This window comes from Euprymna scolopes, chromosome 10 (assembly GCF_053919585.1).
Source record: "Euprymna scolopes isolate OS-2025 chromosome 10, ASM5391958v1, whole genome shotgun sequence".
Classification (NCBI taxonomy): Eukaryota; Metazoa; Mollusca; class Cephalopoda; order Sepiida; family Sepiolidae; genus Euprymna; species Euprymna scolopes.
Window position 1 is genome coordinate 156,834,696 of NC_136491.1, and position 19,679 is coordinate 156,854,374.

Sequence of the window (19,679 nt, forward strand, 5' to 3'; positions counted from 1 at the left end):
AGCTAGTAAACATCTTCCCCTCACATGGACACACACAAGCACATACAACTATGCACTCAGACTTACACAAACAGGCAGACATAGATGTCAAATGTCAGCCATATCAGTAATTACCAATATAAATATGGACCCAATATATATGCAGGAAACAAGATGGACATCATATATCTATTTGCTTATTTTTTTTTAAATTCCCAAATGATGGACTGTCATGTAACTACAAATAAAATATGTTTGCATAGAAATACTACCTAGCACACACACACACACACACACACACACACACACACACACACACACACACACACACACACACACACACACACACACACACATGCACACGCACACGCATACACACACACGCACACGCACACGCATACACACACACGCATACGCACACACACACACAAGCACACACACAAGCACACACACAGACAGAGAGAGAGAGAGAGACACACACACACACGCACGCTCGCACGCATACGCACACACACACACACACACATATAAAGATATGAAAATATATGGCAGTTAAGTTGCATAGTATATTCTACGTTTCATTCTCGTAAAGATTACAAGAATGAAACTCGGAAAATTAATCAATTGCCCCCGGTATTCTCATAACTTACTATATACCTAGCTCTTCTCTCGTATTGAGCACTGTTGAAGTAAATACTGAAAATTTATACATAAGATATTGTATCTTCTAATAAAATGTTATGTGGGCGCATAAAAAAATATATATGCTGTAAATAACAAATAATTCATATCCAGTAAAAGAAAAATTAGATAGCGAACAAAAAAGAAGCGAAATCCACAGCAACTTATAGCTTTAGTACCTTGCATACAAAAATATTACATAAAGAACTTATTAATTAATTGTTAACTTCCAAGTGTCACTAAAAACATTCAAACGATCAGTAACCGGAATTAACTTTTAATATGAAAACAGAAGAGTTGATCAGAAAAATGCGGTGTAAGACTCACTTTTTCTTAAACGAGGAAATGAAGAGCACACGAATTTAAAAACCTGAATATTGTCTCACATGTCGAGCTACTGATCAATTTAGAAGCGGAACGTTTTGAACTTGTCAATAACGCATCCTTTCGTAATAGAACCCTCCCCCACCCCCCAAATAAATGGATAAATTGGTTAAAAGCATCAATAACTCTAAACTCTGATATATCAAAGCTGACAAAACACAGAACTTTTCTAAAATCTCAAAACAAAAATATCGCAAACTAGTTAGAGATAATATTGTCAGCATTTATAAGAAATGTAACATTCAACCACAGATTGCAGGTCTTCCTCTAGTATTTCTGCGATTTCCTTAGATATGTGTTCATTTGTCTTCCCCTGGTGCTTGTTATATGGCGTGGTGTCATCAGCAAATATACACATCTTATAGACAATTTTATCAGGTAGGTTATTTATGAATATTAGGAATAATAAAGGTCCAAGGATAGGTCCCTGAGGTACTCCTGTATTTATATCATATTGTTTAGATGTATGACCGTCGAGGACAACCTGGATGCTTCTCTTATTTAAGAAGGATTTAATTATGTTTAGTATTCGTCCAGTGATACAGTATGATAAGATTTTTCTGAGAAGACCATCGTGCCAAACTCTGTCAAAAGCCTTAGATATATGTAAGGCTGCATATATGTAAGGCCTTCCCTATGCTTTGCCCAGTGTATGGTATATACGTTCAGAGATTACAGTAAGGATATCTGCTCTAGAATGGGCTTGCCTAAATCCATATTGTTGGTCGGTCTGGAGTTTAGCAACTGTAAGGTGATGGACTAGAGCTTGCTAAATTATGGACTTAAATATTTTGGCGAAAAGCTGGAGGAGGCTAATGGGATGATAATTTAATGGGTCAGTTCTTTCGCCAGAATTCTTGGAAACTGGTACCGCGGAAGCAGTTTTCTAGTAGTCAGGCAAGCAAGATTCGTTTAGGTATTTGTTGTGATACTTGGAGCAACTTCAACGGAGCCCTTTTTAAATAGCACAGTCGAAATAAGATCGGGACTCCAAGCTTTTGAGGTGTCTAGGTTTTTTATGATATCATGCACCTGAGAAGGGATAATTTTCAGATGATCTAATGCGGTGTCTGTCAGCAAAGGAAAGTCAGGGAGGGAGTGGTTTGCTGTGTCCAATGTAGAGTTTGAAGCAAACCGACTGGCAAGTATGTTAGCCTTCTCAGTTGCCGTGCAAATAACCACATGATTGTTGGATAGTGGAGGAATTGTTGATTGACCATTATTTACTAAACCGTTGTAGATTTTCCATATTCTATGCTTTGGTGCATTTTTTTGGTGGTTTCAGTTTATCCCCTCTTAGCTGTCACTATTTCTTTCTTACAATTACTTCTAGCTTCTGTAAACTTTTTTCTGTTTGTACTGGACTTATGTTGGGTAAATCAGCGGTATGCAATGGCAGTTGCAAAAATGCTATTTGCTATAGAATTTTGCCGTTTTGAACCATTCAGTGGGAAGAGAAAAGATATTATCCCATGGGGCATCTCTGATGAAATCCCTGATGGCTTCCCAGTCAGCCTTTATATAATACATTGTCATTTTGAGTAATGGCTCTTCAGTTTTCGGTCGAGAATTTAGAGCGTTCTATCATTATCACAGCGTGATCAGCATTCTCGACTGGGCTATGGGCATTTGTTTCACAATATGGTCAGAAATAGATCTAGAAGTGAAGCATGTTGACTTTGCTGATATCAGAAACGTGTCGGAAAGATAACCATCTGAGATAGAGAATGAGATATAGAGAATAAAAAATATAAGTCTGTATAGGGATAGTAGATTACTCGTAGTGGAAAATTCCAACGGCCCCATTTATACCTACATTAATTACCCAGAACCAAACTCCTTAAAACCTATTCATAGAAAAAAAAAGATTTAGAAGAACAATCTGGTTTAAGCCCCCTTTCAATATAATGATTAAAACTAAACTAGGAAAAAAATGTTCTAATTAATTAATATCCACTTCCACCAAATAATATCCTGCATAAAATATTCAATAAAAACACTATAAAACTTAGTTATAGCTGTAGTGACAACATTCGAAAGCATAATAAAAACACAATAATAAGATGCTTAACAAAGATAACACTGCTAACCATAACACAAATGATAATACAAAAAACTGCAGTTGCATAAATCAAAGTGCCCACTTAAACAACAGTGTTTACACTTAAATCAACACTAGTTTACAAAGCCACAATTCCCCCAAAGAAAACTCTAATGAAAAAAATATCATATAGGACTTGCTAACACCCCCTTTAAGATATATTTAGAGTCCATAAATTTTCTTTCACTCACCCCAACCACCCCAACAAAACCTTATTAATCTAATCGAAAACAAACTTACACCTACCATAAAATCGGTAAGAAATCTAGCACTTGTAAACCCTTCAACTCCACTTGGTTCCTTTGTTTAAATGAAAAATGTTTAATAATAAATTTTAAAGATGAGAATTAATTATTAAACAAAAACGTAAAATTTCAATTAACTGACATAATTGCAAATCCCACCTCCTTAGCAACTTTACACCCTGCAGTATATCAGCTGACCCCCAGCCCATCAACTCTTTACTTAGCATACTTACCCTAATTATCTATTACTTTCATAAATATAATATTTACAATCATTAATCTATTCGATAAAACCTGGCATTACTCTAATAATCACCGTATCTTTGTCTTTTACACCCCTGATTGCATATTTACTCCTATCTCTAATTACATCCATTAATTCTCTTTATTAACTCATCCTTTATCCCACTACTACTCTTAGCATCACTCACTACATACGCATAGTTTAACTACGACTCCCGTGTTTTGGTTTCTTAATAATTTGTTTTCAAAATCCCTATATTATATATCTAAACATTTTTATCCCCTAACAACCTCATATAAACTTTACAAATGAACTCTTAAATCCCCAACCCTTTAATTATTAAACTATAATCTTTATTCTCTATTATAACTATTAACCTATAATTATGTAATGCTTATATATATATATATATATATATATATATATATATATATATATATATATATATATATATAAAATATGCTTCTTTCATGTCTATTCATATCCTTTTAATTCTTAATTTAATAATTCATGCTTAATGATTTCTTTTTCTTCTCTTCTTCCACCCCCTTTCGCTTCATTTTTTCTCTCCTATTTCTCTTCCTTACCTCCTTCCTCTCTCTTCCATGTCCATAATTACTTTTACTTTTTATCTTTTTTATTTTCTACAGCATCTATCATTGGTTTGTTTCTACTGGCACTTTTATCTTTTTTCTCCGTCAATATAGAATATCTGAGGAAGCAGGTCGAACAATTTCGTTTTTTTCTGCCGGAACAAACTGTAATGTTCTGTATTCAATAAAAATGAAACACACACACACACACACACACACACACATATAGTAGAACGCCGGAATACGGCATTAAAAATTAGTAACAAAATGTAGTACAGTATGTAATACACAGGTATATAATCAAATAATACCGTAAGGCGAGGCAAATACCGTAACCAGGGTACGGAAAACACTGTATTCCACATCGTAACCTGAAAAAACTGTATCCTGGGGCGCAAGCAAGTTTGGAGCCAATGTGGAAGGTCAAGACTGGCGGACTGCATGATGATGATGATGATGATGATGATGATGATGATATACATATATAAAAGTAAATAGTAGTTTTCTTGAAGCATTGCTGGTAATAAAATATATGGAAGTTTTAAAAGCCAAAAGCAATGCGGAACGAACCGGAATCACAGGAGTAAAGAAAAGAAGAACAAACAAATAGACGGGTATGTTCGAGTGGAGAAATATCTTACTGTTTATTCATCTATCACTCTTCCCCTCATTACATAATTAATTTGCAACCAAGTTATTGGTATGTTCGATGTATACTCCCCTTTTCAAAAATTTTTTTTGAAAAGGGAAGGTATTTCTCCCGAAATTAATCAATCCTCCTTATCAGCAAAAATAGGGAAGAAGTTAAAAACATCAAAATAAAACTAGCATTTAAGTCGTAAGGCAGATATTCATTATTTATAAAATTTTTTTTTAGTTCAGTCAGTCTATTTTTTGGCATGCTGTGATATTTTGTCTCCGAATGTAAATAGTTACTAAGAGTTTATATCTATACGAGGGGCGTGCAATAAGTAATTTCCCTGACCCACTTCCAGTTGTCTAATCTAGCTGAAATTTCGCATGTGCAATGATTTATATCTCTACGGGTTATGTGGCAATTTACAGCTCTGAACTAATTATGGTTTCTGTTTTACAGGTGTTTGAACTGAGTCAGGTGTGAAATGGAGCCTGTTGAATGTCGAGCAGTGATCTGGTTTTTGTATTTGAAAGGACGAACACCACAGGAGACTTTTGATGAAATAAAATAAACTTATGGTGATAATGCCCCATCATATGATCATGTAAAACTCTGGCATCGTGAATTCAAATATGGCCGGAAGTCTGTGGAAACAGCTCCCAGACCTGGTCGCTTCCCTTCTGCCATTGATTAGGCATCTGTCCGTCAAGCTGAGGCTGCCATTTTAGAAGATCGGCGCATTACTATTCGCCAAATAGCCCAAGATGTCAAGATTAGTACAGAATCTGTGGAAACTATCATTCATGACCATTTCGATATACATAAGGTGTCTGCCAGATGGATTCCCAGGTTGCTCACACCATTCCAGAAGCGAGAACGTGTCGAGTGCTCGAGGATGAATTTGGAGATGTGCCAAGAAGATGAGTCAAAGTTTTTCAAAAGATTGATTACACAGGATGAAACCTGGGTCCATCATTATGATCCAGAGACCAAAGCGCAGTCAATGCAGTGGAAGCACTTGGACTCACCACCTCAAAAGAAGGCAAGGGCGCGGCGCTCCGCTGGCAAGGTCATGCTCACAGTCTTCTGGGACCAGGACAGAGTAGTGATGACAGATTTCCTGGCAAAGGGTACCACAATTACAGGAACCTATTATGCCTCACTTTTGAGGAAATTAAGGTAAGCTATCAAAATCAAGAGGCGGGGCAAGATCAGCAAAGGTACCCTCCTCTTGCATGACAACTCTCCGATCCACAACTCGCATGTCGCCAGATCAGAAGCACGGGCGTGTGGTTATGAAATATTACCCCATCCTCCCTACTCTCCTAACCTTGCACCCTCTGACTTTTACCTCTTCCCAGCCATGAAGTTGTTTTTGAAAGGAAAGCGTTTCCCAGATGATGCAGCCTTGATTTCTGAAGTCACGTCTGGTTGGAGGACCAACCTGGGGTGTTCTACAAAAACGGTCTCCAGAGCTGCATCATACGATTGGAGAAATGCATAAGTCTGGGTGGATCCTATGTAGAGAAAGACTAATAACGGTGCCAAGTTTTGTTGCCCTACTGCTATGGGAAGTGAGTCAGGGGCATTACTTATTGCACGCCCCTCGTATATAAACCCTAAATAATTATCAGTCAGTCTATCTTTTGACATGCTGTTATATTTTGTCTCCGAATTGAAATAGTTAGAGTTTTTTTAGAGTGGTTATTTACTGTCCGTTTGTGTCTAGACAGTTTGTTAGTGATCGTGGATACTGAAGCAATCGCCCGTGTTACCTAAGCTAAAGGGAATTACCTTTTTGTTACAATTACAATGACGAATTGTCGTTGTAAGCAACAATTCTGTGCAACTCAGATAAGTTTACTCAGAAAAGTAAGGATTTCATTGTTTTTTCATTTCACGTCGAGTTCAGGTTTTAATACTTCGAGTTGTCTAAACCGCCATGCCATTTTCTTCAGCTAAATATCCGACAGAAATGGCCATTTAATAGAATAGAAATGTAACATTGCGCGTATGGCGCACGTGGGATGAAATCAACAGCAGCCGCAGGATAGCTGACTAGCGATAATATTAGCAGTAGCAGCCATCTTAGCACATATGCAAATTAAGCAAGTGTGCACGCATTGACATATCGAAAAGGAGAAGAAAAAATAGACTGCACGTGATCGAGCAAAGGAAGCAGTAGGACTTGTTTTTACTCTTGGGCGGCAAGAGAGAAAATGCGCAGCGTGACCGAAAAAGCGGAAAGGCAAGCGATGACAAAAATATGCGTGAATGAACGTTTCAACAGGCATGTTCGATGTGTGAGTGACAGTGGAGTGCATTGTCAAGATATTTCTGGAATAACTGCTTTTTTTATTCACCTAAAAAATGCGGAGTCGTATTTTTATTTATGTCCTTATTTGTGTGTTCTTACGACGGTACCAGAAAACGTGCGAGTCTGAATGGTTGAAATGTAACGACACGGTTAAAATGTAACGGTCACGTTATAGAAACATAAACAATATCTATGTATGTATAGGATTTGTTTGTCTACATGTATGGACGTTTACATATACAGGTGTTTATATGTTAACACCTATGTTGTGATTATGCATATGCAGTTAGGAGGAACTTTGCTTCGTATAAATTATATAGCTGCAAGTAGTAATATATTAAGAAATTAAAAACCAAATAAACAAATTCTCTTCTCTCTTCTCTTCCCTGCAACCTCTCTCGCACAGAAGAGACGTTGCGAGCCTGTTTTTGTTTTATCGTTATTTCCATGACAATTGCTCGTCTGAGCGCAATCTCTGCCCCCCCCTCGCCAATCTTTCACGATAAATACCCGTCAAGCTGAAACCACTGTCATTAATTTTCCTCACTCTTTATCTGTGTCTAAATCAAAACATAGATTCCATGAACCAAGCTTCTTTCTAAGAAGTGCATACCTGTGGAACTCTCTTCCACTTGCCTGTTTCCCACCTGACTTCAACTTAGATGTACACGCAATAACCCTTATTCCCGAGTGGCTTCCGGGCCTTGAAAAGTGGTGATCTCTATGTAAAAAAAAAAAAATTACTCCTGATTGGATGAGGTCTGTGTGTATGTGTGTATGTGTGTATGTTGTAGATCTTATGCGTGTATATGACGTGCGCAGATGTGGGTGAGCATATATATATATATATATATATATATGATGATGATTGCAACGTCTTGTCAGACGAGTGCCACTCCCTCAGACATTTAAAATCCATGAGCCCAAATGTCTGAGGGAGTATCTATACAAATATGATGTTACAGAGTTTTAGTTTTGTACGACAGCTAAGTCTCTCTCTCGGTTCAAAATGTTGAGATCCAGCAACAAGCAAGAGCAAGATAGCCAGCAACAAATTAAACTGCAGACCAGCTTAATGCGGGTACTGGTCTTCCGCTTTATGGTTTCTAAATCAGAGATTTGCTTCTCCTAGAAAGGTTGCCTTCACCACGGCTTACGGGAGCCCTCTCTACCCCAATACACATATACACCCACACACACAAATATACACTGTGCTAGTTGGCCGTTGACCCAGAAAAAGAGTTCATTCACCCTATATATATATATATATATATATATATATATATATATATATATATATATATATATATATATATATACATATATATATGCACATACATATAAAGACGTTTCATGAATGGTGACCTTTTAATAATAATAATAATAATAATAATAATAATAATAATAATAATAATAATAACAATAATGATAATAATAATACTACTAATAATAATAATACTAATAATAAATGTTCTGTATTTTTATCCTAAAGAAAAGTTTATTCTTAGTATTCATTCTTTTGCTAATTCACTTCTATAGTTTAATAGTTTTTTTTTTTTTTTATAAATTCAGCTTTCTTATTCAGACATAATCTACACAGGTTGTCTAAATTAATACATATACCATCGTATTATTTTCTACAGGACCATTGGCAAGCGTCCGTATTCTTACAGTTCCAAGAATATGTCACTAGTGCGGTTTTTATTCGGTGTTTTTTCTTTTCATTTAATTTGGTTTTATGTTCGTCATATCTGGTTTTAAAAGTTAAGGGTGCCATAGCCACGTAACATTATAAGGACAGTTTATGGCAAATATTTGTTGGCATTGGATTTGAAGTAGACTTTCTTGCAGCCTGCAAGGATGCAGTGTTTGGTAATGTGTTCTATAAATTTGGGGAAGAAACTCCATTAATTGAAATTCCATGTGATATTAACAAAACATAAGAAGAAAGAAAAGTTCTATGGGAGCGTATCTATTATGTATTATTTATTATATATTATTTCCACATTACGATATTTCAATGTTTTTCCTTTTTAGGGAAATTCTTTGGTGTCTTTTCTTTTGAAAAAGAGATGTTATCTCGAAATATTAAGACCTCCACCATACCGGTTACATCAAACAGTAAGTTCATGTTTAATGATTTGTATTGTGATTATCTTGAATAATAAATGGATATACGAAGTTAAATAAAATATGAAAACAAATAAGACCTTCTTTCGTTTGCCCATTTTTTTTTCATACGTCACGCCAATACAACAGCCGGTTCCCTGCATTGCTACAGCCTTCTTATACTTTCCCATATATAATTATCGGTATGTTTTGCCAATCATTTTTCTTGACTCACGCGAATTTAAATTGACAATTCTTTTTTTATCAAGTGCATATCTTCAATTAAAAAAGCTCAACATTATTAAGAAGAGAAGGAAACAATAATATTAAATGAAAAACGAGGAAAACATTTATATATAAATGTATTATATCATCAGAACAATAAGGAAAAGTAAAGAGGAAAATTAAGAAAAATCCTTTAGTCCATAGGATTTCGAAGCTAAATGCTTCCCATTAGAGGAGAAGAATCAGAATTATACAAAATGCAAATATAGAAAAAACTGGTTTAATGACATTTATGTAGTTCCTATGCATGATCCCAAATAGTCGCCCATTATGTCCAAGTGGCAATATGCCTTGTTAGGGGTGAATGTGAGTAAAAAAGACAAATAAAATGGTTTGTGCGTTTTCCTTCATGTTGAATTTGCCATCTGCCTGATGCAGCTGAAAAAGAATCGAGAAAACTTGATTTGGAGACAACGGAGATGAGGCTCACCGGTTTTGGGATTTCTTTACCACTTCCTTAAGATGTTTCCTGAAATGGAGCAGATACTGCAGTTTGATCCTATCCTGAAGGCTGTATAACCATCATTTCTTGATACAAAACTATCCCCCTCTTTCTCTCTCCATCGATCTGTTATACAGTCAACATTAAGCGTGTCTTATTAGACTCGAATCTATATAATAGAGTAACTTTCTCGCTTACGCTTTCTTTAAGGCGGGGAATTGTAATGTCAAAGATCAGGTAAGCATTGGACACTAAAGTAAATTATGCAGACATTCTATTGAAGAATCAACAATAATGAAAGGAAATAGTCACCGAGAGGAAACATATAATTTGAAATCAAACGGAACGAGATTACAGCGCGTTCGTCTGCGGACAAAACAACGTCAAGTAATAACAATAAAAATACGTTTTATCTGCGCGCCTAACAGACATTAGTGAATCACGTGGTCCTACTGGCAAGACTGTCCGAAAGATCAGTATAAGCAGTAATCATCAACAGCGACATTTTGTTACGTCAGCACTTGATGATTCATGAATAGTAATTATCCAAAATGGCGTCGTACGTACGATTGAGACCACAAAAGAGCCTTTACTGATTTAAGAGTTTCGTGTAATGTTGAATACAATTGACAGTTAGCATCGGGCAAAAGAAGAATGATTAAACAAAATTAAAAGAAAAAGAAACAAACACAATCAAATAAACTATAAATAAAAAAAGCAATAAAAGATAACAAATAACAAAAAGTGATTGGACGTCACGATTCGGCAGTGTGAATAATGTTTTTAAGAAACAAAAAAGGGCCAGACTGTAAGTATATTAGATGATTGGATCATTATTGGATATTGGATCATTAAAGTGGAAGAGAGAGAGAGAGAGAGAGAGAGAGAGAGAGAGAGAGAGAGAGAGAGAGAGGAAAACTAATGTGCAAAAATAAATAGAAGCATAGGTTTGCAGTGAAATTCTAAGAAATCACGTGACTTTCAATATACTTGAATCGTCATTTTAAAATTAAGGGAGAAACCACGTTTTTTTAAAATTAAATTTTCACCCCAAACAAGGCACATTGCCACTTTGGTGTAGGGGGCTACTATCAGGGGCAACAACTACTGGGGTACTATGTAGAGATTTGGGCAGCAAGATGTCGGTTCACGTTGCACTTGAACTTCTGCACGTCAGTACAGTTGGGGAAGCAGGGATCTTGAATGGAATTCCAAAGTCTAGCGGTTCTGGGGAAGAAACTACTGGAGTAGAAAGATCTTTTACATCTAGCGATCTCTACTGTGTGGGGGTGGGATTTAGCTGCCTGTCGGGTTTGTCGAGGGTGTTCACGTCGTGGGGGCACTAGTGCTTGCAGTTCGTCAGAGCATTCACCATTAAAATACTTGTAGAACAAGCAGAGGGATGCAACGTTTCGTCGATGGGACAAAGGCTGAAGCTTAGATACCAGTTCAGGGCCTATCAGATTGGCGACTCTTTTTTAACCTTGTCAAGGAGCGAGAGACTAGTAGCAGATGCACCAGCGCAAATATGACAGCAATACTCCATACATGGACGAATGGTGGCCTTATAGAGGTACAGGATACTTTCGGGTGTTAGTAATTTTCTAGCACGGTAGAGAGAGCCTACCTTTTTTGCAGCGGCCCTGGCAATGCTTCAATGTAATTTTTCCAACTCATGTTTCCTGTGAACGTTAGGCCAAGCAGTTTGAAATATGTACTCTTAGATAAAGAGTCGTTGGCCATTGCTATAGGAAGTAGAGAAGGTTTCTTGTAATTATTGAATGAAACTAGTTTAGTCTTGGCGGCATTGAATGTGACCATCCATTTTTGTCCACATTCCACTACAGATTGGAGGCCATCCTCTAGTGTTTCTGCCATTTCTTTAGATATGTGTTCATTTGTTTTCCTGTCGTGTCTATTATAGAGTGTGGTGTCATCAGCATATATACCCATCTCAGAGGCAGTTTTGTCGGGGAGGTCATTTATGAATATCAGGAACAGTAGAGGTCCAAGGATAGACCCCTGGGGCACTTCCGCATTTATATTATATTGTTTAGATGTACGACCGTCGAAGACAACCTGGATTTTTCTCTTATCTAAGAAGGATTTAATTATGTTAAGTATTCTACCAGTGATACCGTATGATTTAATTTTCCTGAGGAGACCCTCATGCCATACCCTGTCAAAAGCCTTGGGTATATCTAGAGCTATTGCTCTGCCCTCCCCCGCTTTGTCCAGTGAATGGTATATACGTTCAGAGATTACAGTTAAGCTGTCTGCTGTGTAACGGGCTTGTCTAAATCCATATTGTTGGTCAGTTAGAAGTTTAGCATCTGTAACGTGATGGACTAGAGCATGGTTAAGGTCCCAAATATTTTGGCAAAAAGTGTGAGGAGGTTAATGGGGCGATAATTTAATAGGTCAGTTCTTTCGCCAGAATTCTTGAATACTGGTACCACAAAAGCAGTTTTCCAACGGCCCGGAAAGCAAGATTCATTAAGGCATTTGTTGTAGAGTTTGGAGAGAACTGGAGCTACTTCGACTGATCACTTTTTTAATAGCACAGTTGGAATGAGATTGGGTCCACATGCTTTTGAAGTGTCAAGGTTTTTTATGATAGCATGCACCTGAGCAGGGGTGATTTTCAGATCGTCTAGCGTGGAAATTCAGGTAGGGGGTGGTTGGTAGGGTCCAGTGTGGAGTTTGAGGCAAACCGACTGGCAAGCATGTTAGCCTTGTCGGTTGCTGAGGAGACAACCTCGTGATTGTTGGTTAGTGGGGGAATTGTTGATTGCCCATTATTTACTACACTGTTGTAGATTTTCCAGAAGTCACGAGTTCCTAGTTTTTGTGTTTCGATGCGTTTTTTAGTGGTTTCCGTAAATTCTCTCTTAGCTGTCGCTATTTCTTTCTTTACGTTACTTCTAGCTTCTATGTACTTCTGTCTGTTTGAACTAGACTTATGTCTGTTTAATCTGCGGTATGCATGCTGCCTTTGAGCAATGGCAGTTGTGCAAGTCGAAGTAAACCATTGGGGAGAGTGGGGCTTGCTATAAAATTTCCGCATTGGAACATGCGCTTCGATTGCAGTTTTGAACTATTCAGTGGTCTCGTTTGCGCACTGTTCAGCAGGAAGAGAAAAATATTTCCCCATGGGGCATCTCTGATAAGATCTCTGATGGCTTCCCAGTCAGCCTTTTTATAATATCTCGGTGTTTTGAGCACTGGCTCTTCAGTTTTGGATCTAGAGTTTAGGGCGATTTCAACCATTATCACTGCATGATCAGCGTCCCCGAGTGGGCTGTCGGCATTTGTTATACAATCATCGGGACTGTGGTCAAAAACAGATCTAAAAGTGATGCATGTTGTTCTTGCTGATCAGGGAAACGGGTTGGAAACGTAACAATTTGTGATAGGGAGTGAGATATAGAGAAGCTATGAGTTGTGCTGCCCGTTGCATCTGTGTAAGTAGATAATCCAAGCCAGTTTTTGTGGTGGACATTAAAGTCACCAAATACATGTACTTGTGCGCTAGTGTCGAGGGAGAGTGCTTATTTCTTAAATATTTTTAACTTATTTTTATTTAACTTTTTTCTAACTTCTAACAACGCACGGCCAGAGCCTCGAGGCCACGTTCACTTATATTTCTCTATAGTCAGTCACATCGTGTTTGTCCAACTTCCCGACTCAGACTGACTTAATGTTGCAATATTTTGAGGTTAATGGGGTAGTTATTTAAATGCTGCCCACCTCGGCATTATGTGGCACAAGGCCGGAAAGTGGGAACCCCGCAGGCTCCCCTAAAGAAGGAGAACTCCTGCAATTATAAAAATTGCCTGAGTAACCCCGTCGGCATTCCCCGGTCGGGGCGCCTCAGGCAGTAAGCAATAAACTTGCCCCACCGGAAAGCTCGGTGGCAAGGCCTGGGAGGACCTCCTATGTATTACCCAGGCGGTGTACCTCAGTCCTACAGATGCTGGGCCGGTTCCCGGCCCCTCACCTGTTGGGCTGAGTGTCAAGTGACGAATCCTTGACTTGTACTACCCTGTCTCCCTGCAGCCGAAGCCGCTAGGAGACACTTCCCATCACAGAGTAGTAATGGGGTATATATTTAATTGCCGCCCACATCGGCAATATTTGGCACAAGGCCTGGAAAGTGGGATACCCGCAGGCTCCCCTAAAGGAGGGGCACTCCTGCAATTTTAAAAATTGCCTGAGTAACCCCGTCGGCATTCCCCGGTCGGGGCGCCTCAGACAGCAAGCAATAAACTTGCCCCACCGGAAAGCCCGGTGGCAAGGCCTGGGAGGGTGGACCTCCTAGGTATTACCCAGGCGGTGTACCTCAGTCCAACAGGTGCTGGGCCGGTTCCCGGCCCCTCACCTGTTGGGCTGAGTGTCAAGTGACGAATCCTTGACGTGTACTACCCTGTCTCCCTGCAGCCGAAGCCGCGAGGAGACATCCCATCAAAATGGAGTTGTAATGGGGTATGATCCCACACAGTCGGAAGATTCTATTCATAAACGATGCTGCTAAGAACTGACGAATCAAATTAATTCACGTTCTGCTACCAACCAATCAGAAACCAGAATTGCTTCATAAATATTAAACCTTTTCTGGAGCAATTTCACATGTTCTTTTCCCGGGTTTCGACACGGTAAGAATATTTTGTTCTGTGGAACTGTCTACTACAAACAAGTCACCTCCCAGGACTTGTGTGTAACAGCGAACCATCTGACACTGTTCTGAAACTCAAAATGGCTTACACTTCTAGAGGTTATGCGCCCAGCGTGCGTCTTTATTTCGATGGATCCGAATCAAAATTCGAATTGTGGCAAGTTAAATTTCTGGGACATCTACGAATCCAAAAGCTACACAAAGTACTACAAACACAACCTGAAAACAGAAACGACCCCGACTTCATTGAAAAGAACGCAACTGTCTTTGCGGAATTAATACAGTGTTTAGATGAGCGAAGTCTATCACTGGTAATGAGAGAAGCCCTGGACGACGGCTGCAAAGCATTAAACATATTGAGAGAGCATTATTTATCGAAAGGAAAACCCAAAATTATTTCTTTATACACTGAACTGACCCCTCTAAAACGAATGGAAGCCGAGACAACCGCAAATTCTTTAAAAATGTCTGGTGAAGTTATAAGTGACAGTCTGTTAATTTCCATGGTCCTTAAGGGATTACCGAGAGATTTCAAGCCATTTACCACCGTGATAACCTAGAAAGAAAAACCCATGACTTTTAGCCAATTCAAGGTAGCACTCAGAAGTTACGAAGAAACGGAAAAAATGATCACAGAAAAAAACGAATCCACAAATATCATGAAATTTAAAAATACACACATAAAAACACCAAAATCGAATTATACCCATGCCAGGAATAAAAAACGTGACTTTGCCAAAAGCAGGTTTTTTCCTAAGAAAAGTACAAAAATTATTTGCTATAATTGTGGACGACCTAATCACAAAAGTTTCCAATGTAGATACAGGACTCAAAATGGCGACTACATTAAAAATGTAGAGAGCTCTGTTAGAGAACATACATTTTTATTTTCGTGTACATTTGATGCTTCAACAAACAATAATAATTTTCTTGTCGATTGTGGGGCCACAGCACATGTGATTACAAAAGAATCTGATTTTATCAATTTTGATCCCAACTTTAAGCCACAAAATCATTTTGTAGAACTAGCTGACGGGAGTCGAGTCAATGATATCGTTTTGAAAAGAGGCAATGCGAAAATCTCGCTAAAGAACAATAAAGGTGAACTGTGTTTCTGCATTCTACAAAACGCTCTTCTAATCCCAAAATTTAAACAAAATATATTTTCTGTACAAGCTGCCACAAAACAAGGTGCAAATATAAACTTTAGCTCCAATAAATCAAAACTGGTATACCCGAATGGAACTGTATTCGACATTAAAGAAAATGGAAGACTATATTATTTAAATAGCGTAGTCCCATCAAAAACCGCCTGCCATGATCTACAGACATGGCATAAAATTCTTGGACACTGCAATATTCCTGATATCAAAAAAGTTGCCGACTGTAGTTGATGGAATGCAAATACAAACATCAAAAACCTTCAACTGCGACGTTTGTACGCAAGGGAAAATGACAAACTATCAAAACAAGATACCAGATAAAAAGGTAAAAAAAATCATATCAAGTGTGCATTGTGACTTGAACGGTCCCGTAGAACCGATGGCCAGAGAACATTATAGATATGTGTTGAATTTCGTAGATGACCATTCAGGTTTAATAATGGTTTACTTTTTAAAGAACAAATCTGATACTCTGCTAGCAACTAAGAAATATCTAGCCGACATGGCGCCCTACGGTGAAATCAAGTGTATTCGCTCTGACAACGGTACGGAATTTACCAATAAAGACTTTGAACTTTTACTAATTAACCATCATATCAGGCATGAAACATCAGCTCCTAGATCGCCACACCAAAACGGGACTGCTGAACGTGCGTGGCGGACACTTTTTGAAATGGCAAGATGCCTACTCATTGAATCAAAACTCCCTAAAAACCTCTGGACGTATGCACTTATGGCGGCAGCCTATATACGCAACAGGTGTTTTAACAAAACACTATCTAAAACTCCATATGAATCTTTCTGCGGTAAAAAAACAAATTTAAGCAGAATGCATATATTTGGTTCAACTTGATTCGCATATATAGAGAAAAAGAGTAAATTGAATATTCACAGACACGTTTAATTTTACAGGCGAAAACCCGTCATATGAAGAGGATGAAATTATATTACCTCAAATAATTAGAACAAACGAAAACAATAAAAATGACGGAGACGAGAGTGTCCATGATGATGATGATGATGATAAAGTCGAAAGATATCCCAAAAGAAATAGAAGACGACCCGATTTTTTTGTGGTCGACAATATAAAGGATTATCAAATCGACTATTGCTATTCAATGGAAAATGCGCCAAAAAGCCTCAACGAAGCAATTAATTCAGAACATTGTGATGAATGGAAAATTGCCATGAAAAGAAATAGATGCCTTAACCGAAAATGATACCTATACGGTAGTGCCTCTCCCAAGAGATAAACATGTTATTTCTACCAGATGGGTCTTTACAAAAAAGAGTACAGCATCAGGCGTAGAACAGTACAAAGCAAGATTTGTTGCTAAGGGGTGCTCTCAGATTTACGGTAAAGAATACTTTTCTACGTTTTCGCCGACCACAAACCTAACGACAATCAGAATTTTACTGCAAGTCGCATCACAATATGACCTAAACATCCATCAAATGGACGTAAAAATGCTTATTTGAATGCCCCAATAGACTGTGAAATTTATATTACCCCTCCAGAGGGATTTATAATGAAAAATAAAAATAGCGTGTGGCGACTTAACAAGTCATTATATGGTCTAAAGCAGAGTGCTCAGTGTTGGAACACAGTATTCCATGATTATATTATTAAACAACAATTTAGACAATGCGCTGTAGACCCCTGTTTATATACCCAACACAAAGACGATAAACTACTGATTTTGGTTTTGTGGGTCGATCATATTTTAATCGCATCAAATTGTGACATAATGTTAACTTATGTTAAGAACAAATTAAGTAAAAGATTCAAAATGACCGATCTTGGCAAAATATCTTGGTTTCTGGGGATAGAATTTACTCAAAGCAAAGGACTTGTTACGATGACTCAATCGAGATACATCGACAAAATACTTTTAAAATTTGGAATGGGAGAGTGCAAGAAACGCTCTACACCGGTCCAAAATGATATTAATAAAAATATACACGGATAAAGCTACAGCGTTTTTTCTCACAACTTGTTGGTGAATTCGACTGAATATTTTTTTTTCTTTCACTGCCCTGTACGTATATAGATTTCTATATATTAAAAATACAGACCAGCGAAGTTCCACTTATGAGAAGGCTCTTACTTACTTTTTTTTTTGCATGAATATCAGCGGAAAACCCTAGGGGTAATGCTCAAAGTATATAGATTTCTATATATCAAAAAAAAAAAAAAAAAAAAAAGAAAAAGAAAAAAAAAGAAATAGTCCTGGACAAGACATTCTACTTCGCTTTTGGAAGGCGCGACGCCATCAACTTTTATATTTCAATACATTCCTAGCGCGTTATTTATAGCGTGTTCACCTTTAACCCCCTACTTCAATCATATAACCTGTAGCTGATCTATTTCCGTTTGCTGTCAGGTTATCGCGACATATACTTAAAGTAACTCTCGCTAAAATTCATATTACTTAACATAATCTTGACTTACTGGCGTATATATATGTATGCCAATATATAACATTTTGTAATTGACTTACATAGATATTTTAGATTTTAGTTTTAGAAATTTTCTTAGCACATAACATATTATTAGCATATAACACTATTACACCTAAAATTATAATTTATACCAATGAAGCATTATATATATATATATATATATATATATATATATATATATATATATATGTGTGTGTGTGTGTGTGTATATAATTTAAAGGGGGTTAGAACAGTAGTCTAAAGAGCAGATTGTATTTTAATGTGATAGTAAAATTACTAATTTAATTAAAATACAAGACGAACAAATTGCTCGTTGTAATGCAGATATATAATAAGCTCGATAGGCAAATATCCTAGAGCTACTTTAATATTTAGTAATATTTAGTGATTGATAATTTAAAAGTCAAATTAAAAATAAAAATTAAAAATCTGTTTCATAAAACAGAACACAATATATATATATATATATATATATTTATATATATATATTTATATATATGTATTTATATACATATATATATTTATATATATATATATTTATATACATATATATTGCGTGTATTTAGGCGGAATTTTTTCATTCAGGCAGATATCGTTAAAACAACAGGAAGCTTCTGTTTAGTAACACCTTTTTTATTTTTTTCAATTTTTTGTATATGGGTTTATAGCCCAACCATTTTTTCGTCTCGAAGTGTTCACGTTTTGACCTTTTCGTGAAATCATCTTCGCATCATCAGGAATGTGTACTAGTCTTGGCCAAGAATTATGGGAAGATTTATGTAAATAGTAGTTTTTTTTTTACACAGTGATCACCACTTATCAAGGCCAGGAAGCCACTCAGGGATAAGGGTTATTGCAGGTACATTACGTTAGTGTGGAGATTTGATGAAGTCATTAGGAATTTGTTAACGTTAGAGTTGAAGACATCCAAGTTGTAGTCCGGTGGGATGCAGGCAGACGGAACAGAGTTCCACAGGCGTGCAGTTCAAAGAAAGAAGCTTTGTTCATGGAATCCAGGTTTTGATTTTGGCACAGATAAAGAGTGGGGGAAATTTTTCACAGTGGATTCAGCTAAACGGGTGTTTTTCGTGAAAGATTGGCGAGGGGGGGGGCAGAGATTGGAGTTCAGACGAGCACCTGCCATGGAAATAACGATAAAACAAGGATTGACTCGCAACATCTCTTCTGTGGGAGAGAGGTTGCAGGGTAGAGAAAAGGGCATCCCCCACTAAGCCACGAAGTCTATTTTGTACTCTGTCAAGAAAGGATATGCTGTTTTTAGCAGCGCCTTCCCAGATATGGCAACAGTATTCCATCCTTGGACGTACTTGGCTTTTATATAGATAGAGAATTGCATCAGT